The following is a 19,942-nucleotide window of genomic DNA, read 5'->3' as shown; positions in this document are numbered from 1 at the left end:
AGCCTGTACAGAATAAAAAATATCCCAAAACATGCATTCTGTTTGCAATAAGGCACTAAAGTAACGCACTGCAAATCATTTGGAAAAGAAAGGAACTTTTTGGCCTGAATATAAAAGAATGGTGGTAGCTGCATCATGCTATGGGTATGCTTGCCATTGGCAAGTTTTTAAAATATTTTTTATAAAAATTAATGGAATCGAGCTAAGCACAGGCAATCTCCTAGAGGAAAACCTGGTTCAGTCTGCATTACAACAGACACTGGGAGTCAAGTTCACCTTTCAGCAGGACAATAACCTACAATTCAAGGCCATAAATACACTGGAGTTGCTTACTAATACAACATTGAATGTTCCTGAGTGGCCTAGTTACAATTTTGACTTAAATCTAATTGAAAATCTATGGCAAGACTTGAAAATGGCTGTCTAGCAATGCTCAACAACCAACTTGACAGAGCTTGAAGATCTATTTTAAGAATAATGGGCAAACATTGTACAATCCAGGTGTGCAAAGCTCTAAGACTTACCCAGAAAGACTCACAGCTGTAATCACTGCAAAAGATGATTCTAAGATATGACTAAGGAGGTTGAAAACTTATCTAATCGAGATATATTAATGTTTTACTTTCCATTAATAAAATATATCTATAACTTTTCTTCCACTTTGACATTACAGAGTATTTGTGTAGATCATTGAAAAAAATGAGAATTAAATCCATTTGAATCCCACTTTGTAACACAACAAAATTTGGAAAAAGTCAAGGGGTGTGAATACTTTCTGAAGGCACTGTAATCAAAAGAAAACAACTGTAATCCAGTATCTAGAGGTACAGTATATTACATGTGGCGTTCAATATACTACAATGGCTCTAAGCGCACACAGTTGTACATGGCCATTATGTTCCAGTAAAACAACATCAAACTCACCTGCACACAAAAGCCAGTTATTAAAGAGACCAGGAAAGGCATGAGTCATGCATGTGCTATTGTGACAGAAAGTTCTGCAATACAATGTACATAATTACAGTTATAAAATTATTTCAACATTCTATACAATAAACAGTCCAAAATGTATCACTAAAATCATCATTTATTTAATCCTGAACAGTCACAGTGCACCTACTTTGAATAACTCTTAATTTGATATAGCACTTTGGACTATCACAAGAAAATCTAAAACTTCAATTAAATGATAGTGGTTATTTCAATATAAGATTTAATAATTAAACAGTTATCAAGATGAGTGAGCCCTATCTTTTCAAGAACTATAACACTTTGATGAAAACAAAGTAGTTACATGTAATGTTTTGTGTAATTGCTGGCTTTCAGAAAGATATATTTGATACTCTACGGGTCATAAACAGCTGTATGAAACATTTAGCTAAATAAAATACTTTTCGTTCAAAAAGAGAATATGGATCTGGTGTAACTCACCTAATATTATTTTTCCCAGTATAGTTGCAATGGACATACAATCTAGAAAAAGGTGAGACAGAGAAGTTACAAACCGAATCCTTACTTGAAAAATATGTGCATAACAAATATACTGGACTCGCTAAATGTACAGTAGCCCTTATCCAGCTATCCAGTTAGCTAAACACTCATTCAAATAACTCTGTGGGAAGCAGGGTGCCGTTTTGGAAGTTTACTTGAATAACAGTGTGAAACAGCAACAAACACAAAATGTTTTCATTTACAGTACATTTTTTACCATGCTGACCCTCAACGGGGGGCCCCTCAGGGGTGTGTGCTTAGTCCCCTCCTGTACTCCCTATACTCACTGTTAACCCACGACTGCGTGGCCGACTCCAACACCATCATTAGTTTGCAGATGACAAGATGGTGGTTGGCCTGATCGCCGACGACAATGAGTCACCCAGAGAAGAGGTCAGTGACCTGGCAGTGTGGTGCCAGGAGAACAACCTCTCCCTCAACGTCAGCAAAACTGAGGAGCTGATCGTGAACTACAGTAAACGGCGGGCCAAGCACGCCCCCATCCACATCAACAGGGCTGTACTGGAGCAGGTCGAGAGCTTCAAGTTCCTCGGTGTCCACATCACTAAATAATTATCATGGTCCACACACACCAACAGTCGTGAAGAAGGCACAACAATCAAAAACAATTCGGCATGAGCCCGTAGATCCTCAAATTCTACAGCTGCACCATTTAGAGCATCTTGACTGGCTGCATCACCGCTTGGTATGGCAACTGCTTGTTATCTGATCGCAAAGGGGCTACAGAGGTTAGTTCGTACAGCCCAGTACATCACTGGGGCCGAGCTCCATGCCATCCAGGACCTCTATACCAGGCTGTGTCAGAGGAAGGCCCCAAAAATGCCAGCCACCAAAGTCATAGACTATTCTCTCTGCTACCGTATGGCAAGGGGTCACTTTCATAATGGAACATTGGTCACTTTAATAATGTTTAAAACTGTTTTACCCACTTCATGCAGTACCAGTCAAAAGTTTGGACACACCTACTCATTCAAGGGTTTTTCTTTATTTTTACTATTTTCTACATTGTAGAATAATAGTGAAGACATCAAAACTATGAAATAACACATATGGAATCATGTAGTAACCAAAAAAGTGTTAAACAAATAAAAATATATTTGAGATTTTTCAAAGTAGCCACCCTTTGCCTTGATGACAGCTTTGCATAATATTGGCAGCCGCCATTGGTCTCTGGAGCAGTGGAAACACATTCTCTGGAATGATGAATCAAATGGCTTGCCGGACTATTTGCAATGTCCCCCCCAACCCCTCTTTTACGCTGCTGCTACTCTGTTTATCATATATGCGTAGCCACTTTAACTATACATTCATGTACATACTACCTCAATTAGCCCAACTAACCGGTGCCTGTATATAGCCTCGCTGCTGTATATAGCCTCGCTACTGTTATTTTTCACTGTCTTTTTACTGTTGTTTTTATTTCTTTACTTATCTATTGTTCACCTAAAACTTAAAAATCGCACTGTTGGTTAGGGCCTGTAAGTAAGCATTTCAATGTAAGTTCTACACCTGTTGTATTCGGTGCACGTGACAAATAAACTTCGATTTGATTTGAATCACGCTTCACCATCTTGCAGTCCGACGGATGAATCTGGGATGAGCCACACATAGCCACACACGCAGTGGAGCAGGGAACTGTCCAACATTCCTAATTCCATGTGCAGAGTGTATGTTCACACCAGCCCACTCGCGACTACATTGTCAATGTGCTGCGTCGCATTCTGACATTTTTTGAAAATAAGATCGTTCTTATTCATGACATGGTTTTCCTTTTATCCAAATGTTGAATAGACATACAAACAAATTAATCAATGCAGGGAAGGGGAATATCCCTTCCAAATGTGGTTTCTACAGATAATTGAGATGTATAAACTATGGCATAACAGGACGACAAGCGGAGGCAATCCGTAATTTCGATTAAGACATTAATGAGCAAGCTAGGACGGACGTGGTCAATATAACTATTTGTTCAGCACTTTGAAATGTACAGTGACAGAATTCAGAACATGGGCCGTTCTTTCAGTGTTCTCCCTATACACCAAGGCAGAACAGTTGGTGAAATTAAGAGGTGAAAATAGACCAAATTATTAGGGTGAGGCACATGGGCTACGAACAGCTTACTTCACAACATACAATTAGTATTACTTTCTTAGCTACAGTATATACAGTTGAAGTCGGAAGTTTACATAGACCTTAGCCAACTACATTTAAATTCAGTTTTTCACAATTCCTGACATTTAATCCTAGTAAAAATTCCCTGTCTTAGGACAGTTAGGATCACCACCTTATTTTAAGAATGTGAAATGTCAGAATAATAGTAGAAAGAATGATTTATTTCAGCTTTTATTTCTTTCATCACATTCCCAGTGGGTCAGAAGTTTACATACACACAATTAGTATTTGGTAGCATTGCCTTTAAATTGTTTAATCTGGGTCAAACGTTTTGGGTAGCCTTCCACAAGCTTCCAAAAATTAGATGGGTGAATTTTGGCCCATTCCTCCTGACAGAGCTGGTGTAACTGAGTCAGGTTTGTAGGCCTCCTTGCTCGCATGAGCTTTTTCAGTTCTGCCCACAAATTTTCTATAGGATTGAGGTCCTATAGGGCTTTGTGATGGCCACTCCAATACCTTGACTTTGTTGTCCTTAAGCCATTTCGTCACAACTTTGGAAGTATGCTTGGGGTAATTGTCCATTTGGAAGACCCATTTGCGACCAAGCTTTAACTTCCTGACTGATGTCTTGAGATGTTGCTTTCACTTTGTGAAGTGCACCAGCCCCTCCTGCAGCAAAGCACCCCCACCCCACAGCACGATGCTGCCACCCCGTGCTTCACGGTTGGGATGGTGTTCTGCGGCTTGCAAGACTCCCCCTTTTTCCTCTAAACATAATGATGGTCATTATGGCCAAACATTTCTATTTTTGTTTCATCAGACCAGAGGACATTTCTCCAAAAAGTACGGTTGCAAAACGTAGTCTGGCTTTTTTATGGCAGTTTTGAAGCAGTGGCTTCTTCCTTGCTGAGCGGCCTTTCAGGTTGTATCGATATAGGACTCGTTTTACTGTGGATATAGATACTTTGTACCTGTTTCCTCCAGCATCTTCACAAGGTCCTTTGCTGTTGTTCTGGGATTGATTTGCACTTTTCTTACCAAAGTATGTTCATCTCTAGGAGACAGAACGCGTCTCCTTCCTGAGCAGTATGAAGGCTGCGTGGTCCCATGGTGTCTATACTTGCATACTATTGTTTGTACAGAAATTGCTCCAGACTTGTAGAGGTCTACAATTTTTTCTCTGAGGTCTTGGCTGATTTCTTTTGATTTTGCCATGATGTCAAGAAAAGAGGCACTGAGTTTGAAGGTAGGCCTTGAAATACATCCACAGGTACACCTCCAATTGACTCAAATGATGTTAATTAGCCTATCAGAAGCTTCTAAAGCCATGACATACTTTTCTGGAAATTCCCAAACTGTTTAAAGGCACAGTCAACTTAGTGTATAACTTCTGACCCACTGGAATTGTGATACAATGAATTATAAGTGAAATAATCTGTCTGTAAACAATTGTTGCAAAAATTACTTGTGTCGTGCACAAAGTTTATGTCCTAACCGACTTGCCAAAATTATAGTTTGTTTACAAGAAATTTGTGGAGTGGTTGAAAAACGAGTTTTAATGACTCCAACCTAAGTGTATGTAAACTTCCTACTTCAACTGTATATACAGCATTTATCTCCCTGGCATATTACATCATTAATGCAGCAGCATACAATACATGTTTGGACTCCTTGTCCTTGTTGTGCTGTGCTCACCTGAACAGGAAGGTGGCGCAGTGATCCTTCGTGGGCAAATGATGTCATCAAAGTCTGGCATTCTCTGGATTTATGGTGCTTTCAAGACAACTGGGAACTAAAAAAAAAACAGGTTCAATCATGATGACGTCAGTGATCTTCAGGTCGTAGCTCTAGAAAGAAGCCAGAGTTCCCGATTTGTCGTGAACTCACTAAAATCTGATTTTGCTGTTCCGAGTTAACAGTTGTTTTGAGTGCGGCACAAATCATGCTTCATTGACAGCATGGCCAATGTTGAATGTTTATAATTTTAAACTAGGAAAAGAGACCCCTAATCTTAGACTTGGGACCACACAGCCACTCCTCTGAATAGCAGGCTAATGATTGATTTGCACTGCTTGCAGTTATCCACTGATTCCTTCCAAACCACTCTTTGTTGAATTTGTGATTTCAAACTTGTTGTGTAATGTTTATGTCCAATGGCCGATGAGCACTGATACGTTTTATCTATAATTTCTCTCCATTATTTATCTTCCTATGACAAGGGTTAAAAAGGATTTGCCAGTAGATTGTCGACTTGATTCATGATAATGACTGCTAGCTAAGATTTTCAAAGTATCAGTCCAATCAAAGCTACTGTGGCTATAATGGGATTTGATGTCATTTTGTCTGTGGCCAATGACCTTGAGCCTTCTTGGATGGGCACTTTTAAAGTGACTCTATGGCATCACCCAAGGGACTAGAATTTTAGAGCTCTACCCTTAGACTTGGCGGTGACGTAGTGTCCCCATGTGTGACAGAACACTCCCCATGTGTGACAAAACACTCCGCATTTTCTGCTCTCTTGCCCCTCCACCACAGAAAGCACTGAGCTAGGCTGAAACACCTGCATTTTGGAGCTGCCGTACTCAAGAAAATAAAAAAGAGACCATGTTTGTATGCGGCTTAATTAACTCAATGATATATATTTTTTTACATTGTTTGCAAACTGATATGTGACACTTATCAATGCTAAAACAACATGCAAAACAGGCAAGCCCCCCCAAATAGTTTATAGTTTTTTTGCTAAAAATGTGGGCCTCAGAACAGGATGACGGGTTGCCACTGGTTATGGTCTGTATAGGCTAGCCTGCGCATGTGGAGCAACAACGTACTGAAATGGCCAGGAAGAACGAACTCTAGTGCTTATCAGCAACCAGTAGAGTAGGGTTGTGCGTGGCATGTTGATTTCGCAGACCAGCAGTATCATGTTTTAGCGAGTGCTTTCCTACATGTACCTCAACCTATTTCATTGAGCATACAAAGTAGAGCTTGAATTAGTGAAATGGACCAGGTGCATTCATGACATATAATTGTCTGTCGGTGTGTAGTTTGCTATTTTCAACATCCATTCCAACGCTGTTTTTTTCTGATACTTGCAGCCCTGCAGGTATATTTATCTCAATTTCCAGGGTTTATCCTAGTTTTCCCTCGTAATTTTCATGGACAGAGTCGTGACATGACGCTCAGAAGTGGGACATGGTCTTTGGCATATTTCTTCTGCTGTGGTCGCCATCATTGCGTCTTCCTTCTAAGACCCGTACTAAATCCACTGCACCTGGATGAGAGCAGTGGTAGGCGCGTGCACGGGGATGTAGGCTATCGAATATCAGTCGCATCGGTAGCCTATGTATAGGAAAACATTTTGTACTATAATTTAAGACACGTTCATAATGAATATGAAATTACATTTACCAAAGCATAGTGGTGTATGCAGTGGGTACAAATCTGGAAATTGTAAGCAAACATATCAATTACACTCATAACACATTAGGCTACATAGCCTAACACTTCCAGTAACATGGACAGCGACTCCATACCGGATAATCTAGTAGTAAATCTTTACTTGGAGGAAGTGTGAGACCATTTCGGTGGACCCTGGAGATCCTTCATTTAATGATGCTGCAAGTTGTCATAAAAAGCTTAATCGGTTAATTCCCTTTTCATCAATTAGTCTACATGAACAACAGAAAGATAACAAATCATAGAGGTGCACTTTTAAAACTCTGTTTTTATTACACTCAGGGAGTAAATGAAATCACATTTAGTATAGAATCTTTACAACGTACTAATAAACTTTTAATATCATATCAAGGATATTTCAGTTATCAATAGCAGCAATGGACTTTTTCCATTAGCAAACTATTATAATAATTCCCAAAATATGTCACAACACTGATGTTCATGCATTCAGTTGATCATGCATAATGCAAAAACTGAAACTGAAATATTTCCATGCATGTCAGCTTTTTCATAGATTTCTTAATTGAATAAACAGAGATGAACTGAGAATCAGCTCTTGTGATATAGAATAATATAACTAGAAATTTCCTCAAACTGCCATTTGCCTAAAACTCCATTGATGAAGGTACAGTCATTTTCCCTGTCTTTAAAACTCTTCAACATTTAAAATACTGTACGAGAAAAACAAGATCATACCTATGTAACATGTGTTGCATATGATACCAATGACATTGGGAAAGATATTCATTACATGATAGTTCCTGCCTGACCAGCTATATACAGGGATATTTAAAGATGTGGGGTAATTCCAATGGCATTTGAAGTGGCCAAAACGTTGATACCTATGACTATGTGAGAGTAGAGACGTTATATGAATTAGAATGTACAACAATGTAAGGTTGGGCAAACTCACAATCAACACATGCAATATTCATGCAAAAGTTAATGCAATATTCCATGCACAATCATTCAACACATCTAACTTGTGTCACATTTTTTGATTGTACAAAGCATCACATAAATAACTATACAATTCAATACATGTTTTATAGATTCGAAGCTCATGTTCCAAGTAAAACCTATTTCAAATCAAATTGTATTTGTCACATGCTCTGAATACAACAGGTGTAGAACTTACCGTGAAATGCTTACTTACAAGCCCTTAACCAACAATTCAGTTTTAAGAAGAATTTTTAAAAAAGAAAAAAGAAGAGCAACAATAAAATAGCAACAGCGAGGCTATATACAGGTGCGGGTACCGAGTCAATGTGCGGGGGTACAGGTTAGTCGAGGTAATTGAGGTACTGTGTACAGTACATGTAGGTAAGGGTAAAGTGACTATGCATAGATAATAAACAGTGAGTAGCAGCAGCGTAAAAAAGGGGTGGGAGGGTCAATGCAAATTGTAAAACCTATTGGTCGCTAAATCTGGAGAAATGACAGACCTTGTAAAACTGTTGGTCACTAAATCCGTCTAGAAGGACCATGTAAAAACGGTTGGCTGGAATGGCCTCACCCGTCTGAGTGGTCGGCTGTGAATGCCCTCACCCGCTATATACTTATAACTGATTGGTTTGGTTCTGTCCTCTATAGTGCTGTCCGGTTAGAACATGATGTTGGTCACCAACACACTTGGTTGGTCACCAACACACACACACACACACACACACACACACACACACACACACACACACACACACACACACACACACACACACACACACACACACAGCTGTTTCCTTTGAAGATGTTCATATGATTTTGGTATTCCGAATGACTTGAAATCTTATTGTTGTGGTTCTATAAGACGGAGATATGCACACATTTAAGCAGTATTGGTTAAGGGTTATAACTATACAATATACATACTGTATATGTACATTCATAAATGGCAGATAGCATTACACTTATAACATGTCAATAAAGGACTATAAACACAGCATCAACATAAACATAAACTTAAACATTCACCTGTTGGAGAGAGAGAGAGAAACAAATTACTTGGATTGACAAAGGGTCAAGATTTATGGCACCCTCTCTCTTCAGCCTTGTGTGAGAATATGCCAGGCTGAGACCTTATCAGATCTACCCTGGCACCACAGGATCATAAATAACTCTGCGCATGAGTAAGCTCCAAGAACAGTCTGGGATGATTCTTAGAAGCTTTCCCATGGCAGCGCAACAAAACACGTTAATATAGGCCACTATGGAAAACGCTGTGGCAGCATGTGCATGCAAAATAAATCAAATCAAATGTATTTATAAAGCCCTTCTTACATCAGCTGATATCTCAAAGTGCTGTACAGAAACCCAGCCTAAAACCCCAAACAGCAAGCGATGCAGGTGTAGAAGCACGGTGGCTAGGAAAAACTCCATAGAAAGGAAATACTATGTTTACCAATACAACAATTAAACCACTTCTGCAAAAGTACTTGTGCAACCAACACATTAACACTTATGACAGTATGACATAATACTACATACGATAAACAATAAGCAAAGCAGTATTGGCAACTCTAACATTAAATAATAGTAACAGCATACAGAAGAATATATGTCTGAAAGCTATCAAAGTAGCAGTAAGTAATTAGTGGTAATTACTAGGGCTGTGGCCTTCACAAAATTTTGTCAAGCAACTAACTGCTGGTCTCACGGTAATTGACCGTTAATTACATAAACACATTTAGCATCTTCTGGTTTCCACAGTATCCTACAAGCCACTGATGCAGACCTTTGGAACATCTATATTTTAAAAAGTCTAATAAATCCATGTAATACAGCCTACACCTTCACAGTAAATCCATTATTTATTTTAGACAGGTCTAAAGAAGCATGATATGAAGAAAATGTAGTCTATTTCAGAAGAACAGAATAGCACACTGTCGTGTCTTTGGCTATGCCAGATTAATTGCTATGACATGCTATTCTATAAAATAATTTCTCCGTAATTAATATTACCTGATTGAACTAATCATGTAAATGTAATTAACTAGAGAGGGACACCACGAAAGAATATTTATAGAGCTGTTATCTTTCGAATAAACTCTTAAAGATTTAGTAATATTTTACATCCATAGCAGTCACATTAATCGTAATTTTATTCAGTCTCATCTGAAAGTGGTAAATCCTTGGTTATCTGCAAGAATCCTGGCTAACAAGTTGAATCAGCAATACAAAATTGGGTTTAATTATTTATTTACTAAATACCTAACTAATCACACAGAATCACACATACACAATTAAATCATAACTTGATCACCAATTGCCGTCATAAAGGCAAACGTCCCTAGCGGGCGGAATAGATATGACAGCTTGTTACACAAAGAAAAGGGGCCGGATTTTAGTGAAAGAGCGGGAGACTGGAACATAGGCGAGCTGTGTTATCGTAAATACAGTATCTTATGCATTCTAAATTACCGCCCATTTGAAGAAGGAAAATGCAATAAATATTTACTCTGAGCTGCGCTTCAGTAGGTTGGTGGTAGATGGAAGACCGTATCGCCAACCCGAGTCCTCTGTCCTTTGAAGAATATCTCTGGTGGTCACTGGATACGTTGGAGTAACGTCGATGTGTAGTAGACGGGATACTCTGACTGTCCTTCCTAACCTGCGTTTGTAGCAGCTGTTGCTAACTCAACGGCTAGGAGGTATCACTTCTGTAGTGAATACGAGTTCAAAGTTCATACCATTTACAACCAAAGTCCATGCTGATGTTGGCTTAGTTCTGTAGTTATTATCTGAACCATTCTGACATCGGATCGTCATCTTAAATGTACCCGGAACAGGAAGTTATATTTTTGTCAATGGCTTTTATAGTGGAGGGAGAGGGGTGTGTCTGAAAAGTTTATAACCCATGTCTCTTCACAGGGGCGGGCCCCTGGTTGAGCAGAAGCCAAACTTATGAAAACCCAAATCTCTCATTTGGAAGCTAAAATTACATTTAATCTCTTCACAAATAATTTCATATTCAAACATTTGAATTAAACAACAATTCCATGTGAATCCGATACCTCTGACGTTTAGACTTTCCACAGTAGAGTTTATGTCAGTCTATCATTGATGAGAATGTGTCAGAGGGCAACCGAACTGACATAATATACCTTAAGTACCACCGCATATGTTCAGTTGGTCGGATTACCAGAATATAGTTCATTTCCCCCCCAACTTCTGATGTTCCCAGAATCTCTATGTTAACCAATGGGTTTTCTTATGTCACATCAGTTATAGTAGGGAGAGAGAAAAAGGGGGAAAGAGGTATTTATGACTGTCATAAACCTACCCCCAGGCCAACGTCATGACAACACTGAGTTGATCTTATGTTAGGTCCTGATCTGGCTATGCCACATGGCTGTGGGCTACACTGGTTCCTTTAACAGACAGGATTTGTTTAGAATTCCGTGGCATTATTATATAGTATTTTAAAGTATGAAGAATACAATTGAACAAAGTTGAATAAAATAGAAAGCATATTTTCTCCAAACGATTTGAGGGAGTACACACATGCGCTATTCTGTGTTGAGCAGTTAACAAAGAAATAGGTACTCCTATATGCTTAATTTAGAGTTATTAATGTCATTTTAGTTGTTCTACAAACATTGGGCTATGTGTTTAGATTTTTAATACATTTTAAGGCTGCATGATGTGACTAATGATGATTTCAAAAAGGTTGCTTGAAAGGCAGTTTTTTCGTGCAGGCTGTACACACTTCATCAGTCTCTCATTCACAATTTGACAAGCACTTGCTAACGCCTCGGATTTCCCGGCAGCATCCCTTTGTGTGGCCATAATGCACCCTAAAGAATCCATGCCTTTTATGGCTAGTGGCCATTGTGCCCTTGGCCCGGAGTACTGTTGTGCCCTTCTCCCTGAGTGCTGCCTGCTCCGACACACCTTTCACTTACTTGGCTTTCCATCACGTGATCGGGTCTTTCTCACAGGCTACAAGTGAAGACAGACACATCGGGGACGCAACTGACCGTGTCCTTATCCAATTCTGAGGTGCATATTGAAGATATTAGAAGAACTGTCCACATTTACTTTTCGTCAACCAACAAGATCAGTAGGCCTAACGAACAGCCAAAGCACTAGCCTATGTCAATCTACTATCCCTCATAGTACAAAAGTTGATCTACTCTATTCTGTGCGAGAAATAAATATTGCAAATATAGTCTGGGACAGTTGTGGGATGTGACAGATCCCAAATTAATACAACCAATAGCATCTCCAAACACTTTTTTACGCAATGTGGCTGATGCAACAGATCAGAATGTTTAGCTTAAAATGTTGATACACTATTAGGCTACTTCTTCACATAATAAGCGCAACAATGTGCACACGGCAGTAGGCTATAAGCGCAAATGTTCCATTAGCGGGAAAACATCATTATCATAAGTGAATGCAAAAGCGATTATGCATGTAATGCTTTTATTATAAAGGTGCATTTTTATGGTGAAAATGGTCTTCCCCAAACTTGAAACTCACGCACTGCTTATTATTTATTTATTTATTTATTTCACCTTTATTTAACCAGGTAGGCTAGTTGAGAACAAGTTCTCATTTGCAACTGCGACCTGGCCAAGATATAGCAAAGCAGTGCGACACAAACAACAACACAGAGTAACACATGGAATAAAAAAGTGTACAGTCAATAACACAATAGAAAAAAAGAAAGTCTATATACAGTGTGTGCAAATGGCGTGAGGAGGTAGGCAATAAATAGGCCATAGTAGCGAGGTTATTACAATTTAGCAGATTAACACTGGAGTGATAAATGAGCAGATGATGATGTGCAAGTAGAGTTACTGGTGTGCAAAAGAGCAGAAAAGTAAATAAAAACAATATGGGGATGAGGTAGGTAGATTGGGTGGGCTATTTACAGCTGCAGCGATCGGTTAACTGCTCAGATAGCTGATGTTTAAAGTTGGTGAGGGAAATATAAGTCTCCAGCTTCAGCGATTTTTATAATTCGTTCCAGGCACTGGCTGCAGAGAACTGGAAGGAAAGGCGGCCAAAGCAGGTGTTGGCTTTGGGGATGACCAGTGAGATTTACCTGCTGGAGCGCGTGCTACAGGTGGGTGTTGTTATTGTGACCAGTGAGCTGAGATAAGGCGGAGCTTTACCTAGCATAGATTTATAGATGACCTGGAACCAGTGGGTCTGGCAACGAATATGTAGCGAGGGCCAGCCGACTAGAGCATACAGGTCGCAGTGGTGGGTGGTATAAGGGGCTTTGGTAACAAAATGGATGGTACTGTGATAGCAAACTGGATGCAGTCTGAGTAGAGTATTGGAAGCTATTTTGTAGATGACATCGCCGAAGTTGAGGATCGGTAGGATAGTCAGTTTTACGAGGGTAAGTTTGGCGACGTGAGTGAAGGAGGCTTTGTTGCAAAATAGGAAGCCGATTCTAGATTTGATTTTGGATTGGAGATGTTTAATATGAGTCTGTAAGGAGAGTTTACAGTGTAGCCAGACAGCTAGGTATTTGTAGTTGTCCACATATTCTAGGTTAGAACCATCCAGGGTAGCGATGCTAGTCGGGCGGGCGGGTGCCAGCAGCGAACGGTTGAAAAGCATGCATTTGGTTATGTATGCCAGTTAAGCTCTACACCCCTTGTAAAGCGAAATAATGTGCTACAATTTAAGAAGTTATTTGGCCACTTTAGTTGTGATACAAACGTTATTAAAACATATAGGCCTATGGGCTAGGTAGGCTACATGAGGTGTGCGACTTTGATTCGAAAAAGTCGCAAAAAAAGCATTGTTTCTTGCCTTATGCTGGGAATTATTCACAAGTGATAATATATAATTCACAAGTGATAGGCTAATTTTGTCACCCATCAGACTATTTTTGATATAATCTTGACTTTACATATACTACATAATATATGTGTGAAATTGGTTTTCATTCAGAATGGACCATTATCATGCACCTGTCTCGAAACAGGGGCAGGGTAAAAAATACATGTCATCTTTGCACTTAAATATCTTTTCCCATGGTTAATTTTCATGCCAGCCAGGTAGTGTCACGCCCTGATCTGTTTCACCTGTCTTTGTGATTGTCTCCACCCCCCTCCAGGTGTCTCCCATCATCTTGCCCATTATCCCCTGTGTATTTACACTTGTGTTTTTCGTCTGTCTGTTGCCAGTTCAACTTGAATGTTCAAGCCTACCATTGGTTTGTGTCTCAGCTCCTGCTTTTTCCAGTTTCTCTTTTTCTCGTCCTCCTGGTATTTGACCCTTGCCTGTCCTGACCCTGTACCCACCCACCTGACCCCTCTGCCTGTCCCTGACCCTGAGCCTGCCTGCCGTCCTGTCTACTCTGGATTATTGACCCCTGCCTGCCTTGACCTGTTGTTTGCCTTCCCCTGTTGTTAAACATTGTTACTTCACACAGTCTGCACTTGGATATTACCTTGGTGCCTGATAGGTAGGCTATAGTCAGTGCTGTAAAAATACTTGAAAGTACTACTTATTTCGTTTTTGGGGGAATCTGTACTTCACTATTTATATTTTTTACAACTTTTACTTTTACTTCAATACATTCCTAAAGAAAATATATCATACATTTTCCCTGACAACCCAAAGTACTTGTTACATTTTGAATGCTGAGCAGTATGCCTTAGCTAGCCCTTTTGTTTCACCTCCCACACATGCGGTGACCTCACCTGGTCTAAATGATGTCTCTAGAGACAAAACCTTTCTCATCGTCACTCAATGCCTAGGTTTACCTCCACTGTATTCACATCCTACCATACCCTTGTCTGTACATTATTATACATTATCTTTTCTTACGTGCCCAGACACCTGCTCCTTTTACTCTCTGTTCCGAACGCACTAGATGACCAGTTCTTATAGCCTTTAGCCGTACCCTTATCCTACTCCTTCTCTGTTCCTCTGGTGATGTAGAGGTTAAAGCCTAGCTCCACTCCCATTCCCCAGGCGCTCTCATTTGTTGACTTCTGTAACCGTAAAAGCCTTGGTTTCATGCATGTTAACATTAGAAGCCTCCTCCCTAAGTTTGTTTTATTCACTGCTTTAGCACACTCTGCCAACCTGGATGTGTTAGCAGTGTCTGAATCCTGGTTTAGGAAGGCCACCAAAAATCCTGAAATTTCCATCCCTAACTATAACATTTTCCGACAAGACAGAACTGCCAAAGGGGGCGGAGTTGCAATCTACTGCAGAGATAGCCTGCGGAGTTCTGTCATACTATCCAGGTCTGTGCCCAAACAATTAGAGCTTCTACTTATAAAAATCCACCTTTCCAGAAACAATTCTCTCACCGTTGCCGCTTGTTATAGACCACCTTCTGCCCCCAGCTGTGCCCTGGACACCATATGTGAATTGATTGCCCCCCATCTATCTTCAGAGCTCGTACTGTTAGGTGACCTAAACTGGGAAATGCGTAACACCTCGGCCATCCTACAATCTAAGCTAAATGCCCTCAATCTCACACAAATGATCAATGAGCCTACCAGGCACAACCCCAAATCTGTAAACATGGGCACCCTCATAGATATCATCCTGACTAACCTGCCCTCTAAATACACCTCTGCTGACCAGGATCTCAGTGATCACTGCCTCATTGCCTGCATCTGTAATGGGTCTGCGGTCAAACGACCACCCCTCATCACTGTCAAACGCTCCCTAAAACACTTCAGCGAGCAGGCCTTTCTAATCGACCTGGCCCGGGTATCCTGGAAGGATATTTTGCACCCCAGTATCTATACTTGCACATTCATCTTGTGCACATCTATCACTCCAGTGTTTAATTGCTAAATTGTAATTACTTTGCCACTACGGCCTATTTGTTGCCTTACCTCCCTAATCTTACCTCATTTGCACACACTGTATATAGATTTTTTCTAAAGTGTTATTGACGTTTGTTTATTCCATGTGTAACTCTGTTTTGTTGTTTGTGTCGCACTGCTTTGCTTTTTCTTGGCCAGGTCGCAGTTGTAAATGAGAACTTGTTCTCAACTGGCCTACCTGGTTAAATAAAGGTGAAATAAAAACAATAAAATAAAATACAGGAAAATTGTGAAATTCACGCACTTATCAAGAGAACAATCCCAACTGCCTATGACCTGGCGGACTCACTAAACACAAATGCATATTTTGCAAATATCTGTACATTTTACATTTTAAAAACAAGAAAATTATGCCGTCTGCTTTGCTTAATGTAAGGAATTTGAAATGATTTTGATTCTACTTTTGATTCTACTTTTGATTCTTAAATATATTTTAGCAATTACATTCACTTTTGATTGTTAAGTATATTTAAAAACAAATATTTTTTTACTTTTACCCAAGTAATATTTTACTGGGTGACTTTCACTTTTACTTGAGTAACTTTCTACTAGGGTATCTATACCTTTACTCAAGTATGACAATTTGTTACTTTTTCCACCACTGGCTTTCCTGTTGTAAAGATTAGCATTGTGCTTAATATTAGGAAAGTTGAGAAATAAATATAGTAGGCCTAGCCTATAGAAAGCTGATGGGATCCTCATCTTTTTAATAGAGGCATTCACTCTGTTTTCTTGTGCATTTGCATAGCCCAAAGAAATGTTGTGCAACATGAACTCATGGGCTCTCATGAAGTGTTTGATTAGATTTTTGATTACATTTGCATTACTGGCAGAGTGATTAGATGAACAGTAGAGTGCTGAGTACCAGGCAGTTAGCACGTTTGGTAGGCTACTGATGACCAACTGCAGCATCATGACTCGTGACCGCCAGTGTGGCGGTAATACGGTCGCCGCAACAGCCCTAGTACTTCCCTATTATTACACAGCATGTAAAACCCTGAATACCCCCCCCCCCCCCCCCCCCCCCCATGTTACTGTCGACAACAAAAAGTCCTCAGAAACATGCGTCTTCTCCCTTCGGACAACGATAACACTCTGACCTGAGGGGGCGGGTGCAATGTCCAGATGTGCATTTCCAAGAGCTCTGATTGGTTGAAATGGCAGGGCTATGATTGGTGAGGGATAACTTACGTAGGCTGAGCAGACAAACTAACGGAACTTAAGGGAAACTGAAGGGACTGTGAGGGGAAGTTAGGTAGAGAGGAGAGGAGCAGGACATCCTTTTTTTACACAAATTGTCTGGATAGCCATTTGATTAGCTGTTCAGCAGTCTTATGGCTTGGGGTAGAAGCTGTTAAGAAGCTTTTTGGACCTAAACTTAGCACTCCGATACCACTTGCCGTGCAGTAGCAGAGAGAACAGTCTATGACTTGGGTTTTTAACCTTCGTCTGACACATCCTGGTATAGAGGTCCTGGATGGCAGGAAGCTTGGCCCCAGTGATGTACTGGGCCATATGCAGTACCCTCTGTAGTGCCTTGCGGTCAGAGGCCGAACAGTTGCCATATCAGCCAATGATGAAACCAGTCAGGATGCTCTCGATGGTCTCCTGAGGGGAAAAGGTGTTGTCTAGCCCTCTTCATAGCTGTCTTGGTGTGTTAGGACCATAATAGTTTGTTGGTGATGTGGACACCAAGGAACTCAAACTCTCAACCTGCTCCACTACAGCCCTGTTGATGAGAATGGGGGCATACTCGACCCTCCTTTTCGTGGAGTTCACTATCATCTCCTTTGCCTTGAACACGTTGAGGGAGAGGTTCCCACTGGGGGACCAGGGTTCAATTCCCACGGGGGGACCAGGATGAATATGTATGAACTTTCCAATTTGTAAGTCGCTCTGGATAAGAGCGTCTGCTAAATGACTTAAATGTAAATGTAAATGTTGTTGTCCTGGCACCACACTGCCAGATCTCTGACATCCTCCCTATGGGCTGTCTCATTGTTATCTGTGATCAAGCCTACCACTGTTGTGTCGTCTGCAAATGTAATGATGGTGTTGGAGTTGTACTTGGCCACGCAGTCGTGGGTGAACAGGGAGTACAGGAAGGGTTTAAGCACACACCCTTAAGGGGCCTCCGTGTTGAGGATTAGCGTGGCATATGTGTTGTTGCCTACCCTTTCCACCTGGGAGATGCCCATCAGGAAGTCCAGGATCCAGTTGCAGAGGGAGGTGTTTAGTTCCAGGGTCCTTAGCTTAGGGATGAGCTTTGAGGACCCTATGGTATTGAACGCTGAGCTGTAGTCAATGAACAGCATTCTCACATAGGTGTTCCTTTTGTCCAGGTGTGAAAGGGCAGTGTGGAGTGAGATAGAGATTGCGTCATCTGTGGATCTGTTGGATCGGTATGCAAATTGGAGTGGGTCTCGGTTTTCTGGGATGATGGTGTTGATGTGAGCCATGACCAGTCTTTCAAAGCACTTCATGGCTACAGACGTGAGTGCTACAGGTCAGTAGTCATTTAGGCAGGTTACCTTTGTGTTCTTGGGCACAGGGACTATTGTGGTCTGCTTGAAACATGTAGGTATTACAGACTCGGTCAGGGACAGGTTGAAAATGTGACCTTGTGAATGCTGACCTGTTTAAAGGTCTTACTCATATCGGCTATGGCGAGCGTGATCACACAGTCATCAGGAACAGCGGGTGCTCTCATGCATGCTTCAGTGTTGCTTGCCTTGAAGCGCGCATAGAATAATTTAGCTCGTCTGGTATGCTCGTGTCACTGGGCAGCTAGCGGCTGGGCTTCCCTTTTGTAGTCCATAATAGTTTGCAAGCCCTGACACATCCGATGAGCATTAGAGCTAGTGTAGTACGATTCAATCTTTTTCCTGTATTGACGCTTTGCCTGTTTGATGGTTTGTTGGATGGCATAGCGGGATTTCTTATAAGCGTTAGAGTCCCACTCCTTGAAAACGGCAGCTCTACCCTTTAGCTCAGTGCGGATGTTGCCTGTATTCCATGGCTTCTGGTTGGGGTATGTACGTACGGTCATTGTTGCACTTATTGATGAAGGCGGTGACTGATGTTGTATATTCCTCAATGCCATCGGATAAATCCCGGAACATATTCCAGTCTGTCCTAGCAAAACAGTCCTGTAGTTTAGCATCTGCGTCATCTGACCACTTTCGTATTGAGTGTATCACTGATACTTCCTGGTTTAGTTTTTGCTTGGAATCAGGAGGATACAATTATTATCAGATTTGCCAAATGGAGGGCGAGGGAGAGCTTTTTAGGCATCTCTGTGTGTGGAGTTAAGGTGGTCTAGACTTTGTTTTCCTCTGGTTGCACATGTAACATGCTGGCTAAAATTTGTTAAAACGGATTTAAGTTTCCATGCATTTAATGTCCCCGGCCACTATGAGAGCCACTTTTGGATGTGCATTTGTTGTTTGCTTATGGCCTTATACAGCTCGTTGAGTGCGGTCTTAGTGCCAGCATTGGTTTGTGGTGGTAAGTATATAGCTACAAAAAATATAGATGAAACTCTCTTAGTAAATAGTGTTGTCTCCAGATTGTCATGAGATACTCTATCTCAGGCCAGCAAAACCTTGAGACTTCCTTAATGTTAGATTTCGAGCACCAGCTGTTATTGACAAATAGACATAGACAGCCACCCCTTGTCTTACCGGAGGCAGCTGTTCTCTCTTGCCGATGCACGGAAAACCCAGCCAACTGTATGTTATCCATGTCGTCATTCAGCCACGACTCTGTGAAACATAAGATATTACAGTTTTTAATGTCCTTTGGTAGGATATTGTAGAATGTAGCTTACCCAGTTTATTATCCAATGATTGTATGTTGGCCAATAGGACAGATGGTAGAGGCGGTTTATCCATTCACTGACAAATTCTCACAAGGCACCCGGACCTATGTCCCGTGTATCAGCGTCTTTACTTCATGCAAATGACGGGGATTTTGGCCTGGTCCGGTATGTGCAGTAACTCCTTCACGTCTGACTCATTAAAGAAAACATCTTTGTCCAGTTCGAGGTG

The sequence above is a fragment of the Salvelinus namaycush genome, chromosome 8, assembly GCF_016432855.1.
Source record: "Salvelinus namaycush isolate Seneca chromosome 8, SaNama_1.0, whole genome shotgun sequence".
Classification (NCBI taxonomy): domain Eukaryota; kingdom Metazoa; phylum Chordata; class Actinopteri; order Salmoniformes; family Salmonidae; genus Salvelinus; species Salvelinus namaycush.
The sequence above is the reverse complement of the archived record's forward strand: the minus strand, read 5'-3'. Positions refer to the sequence as shown.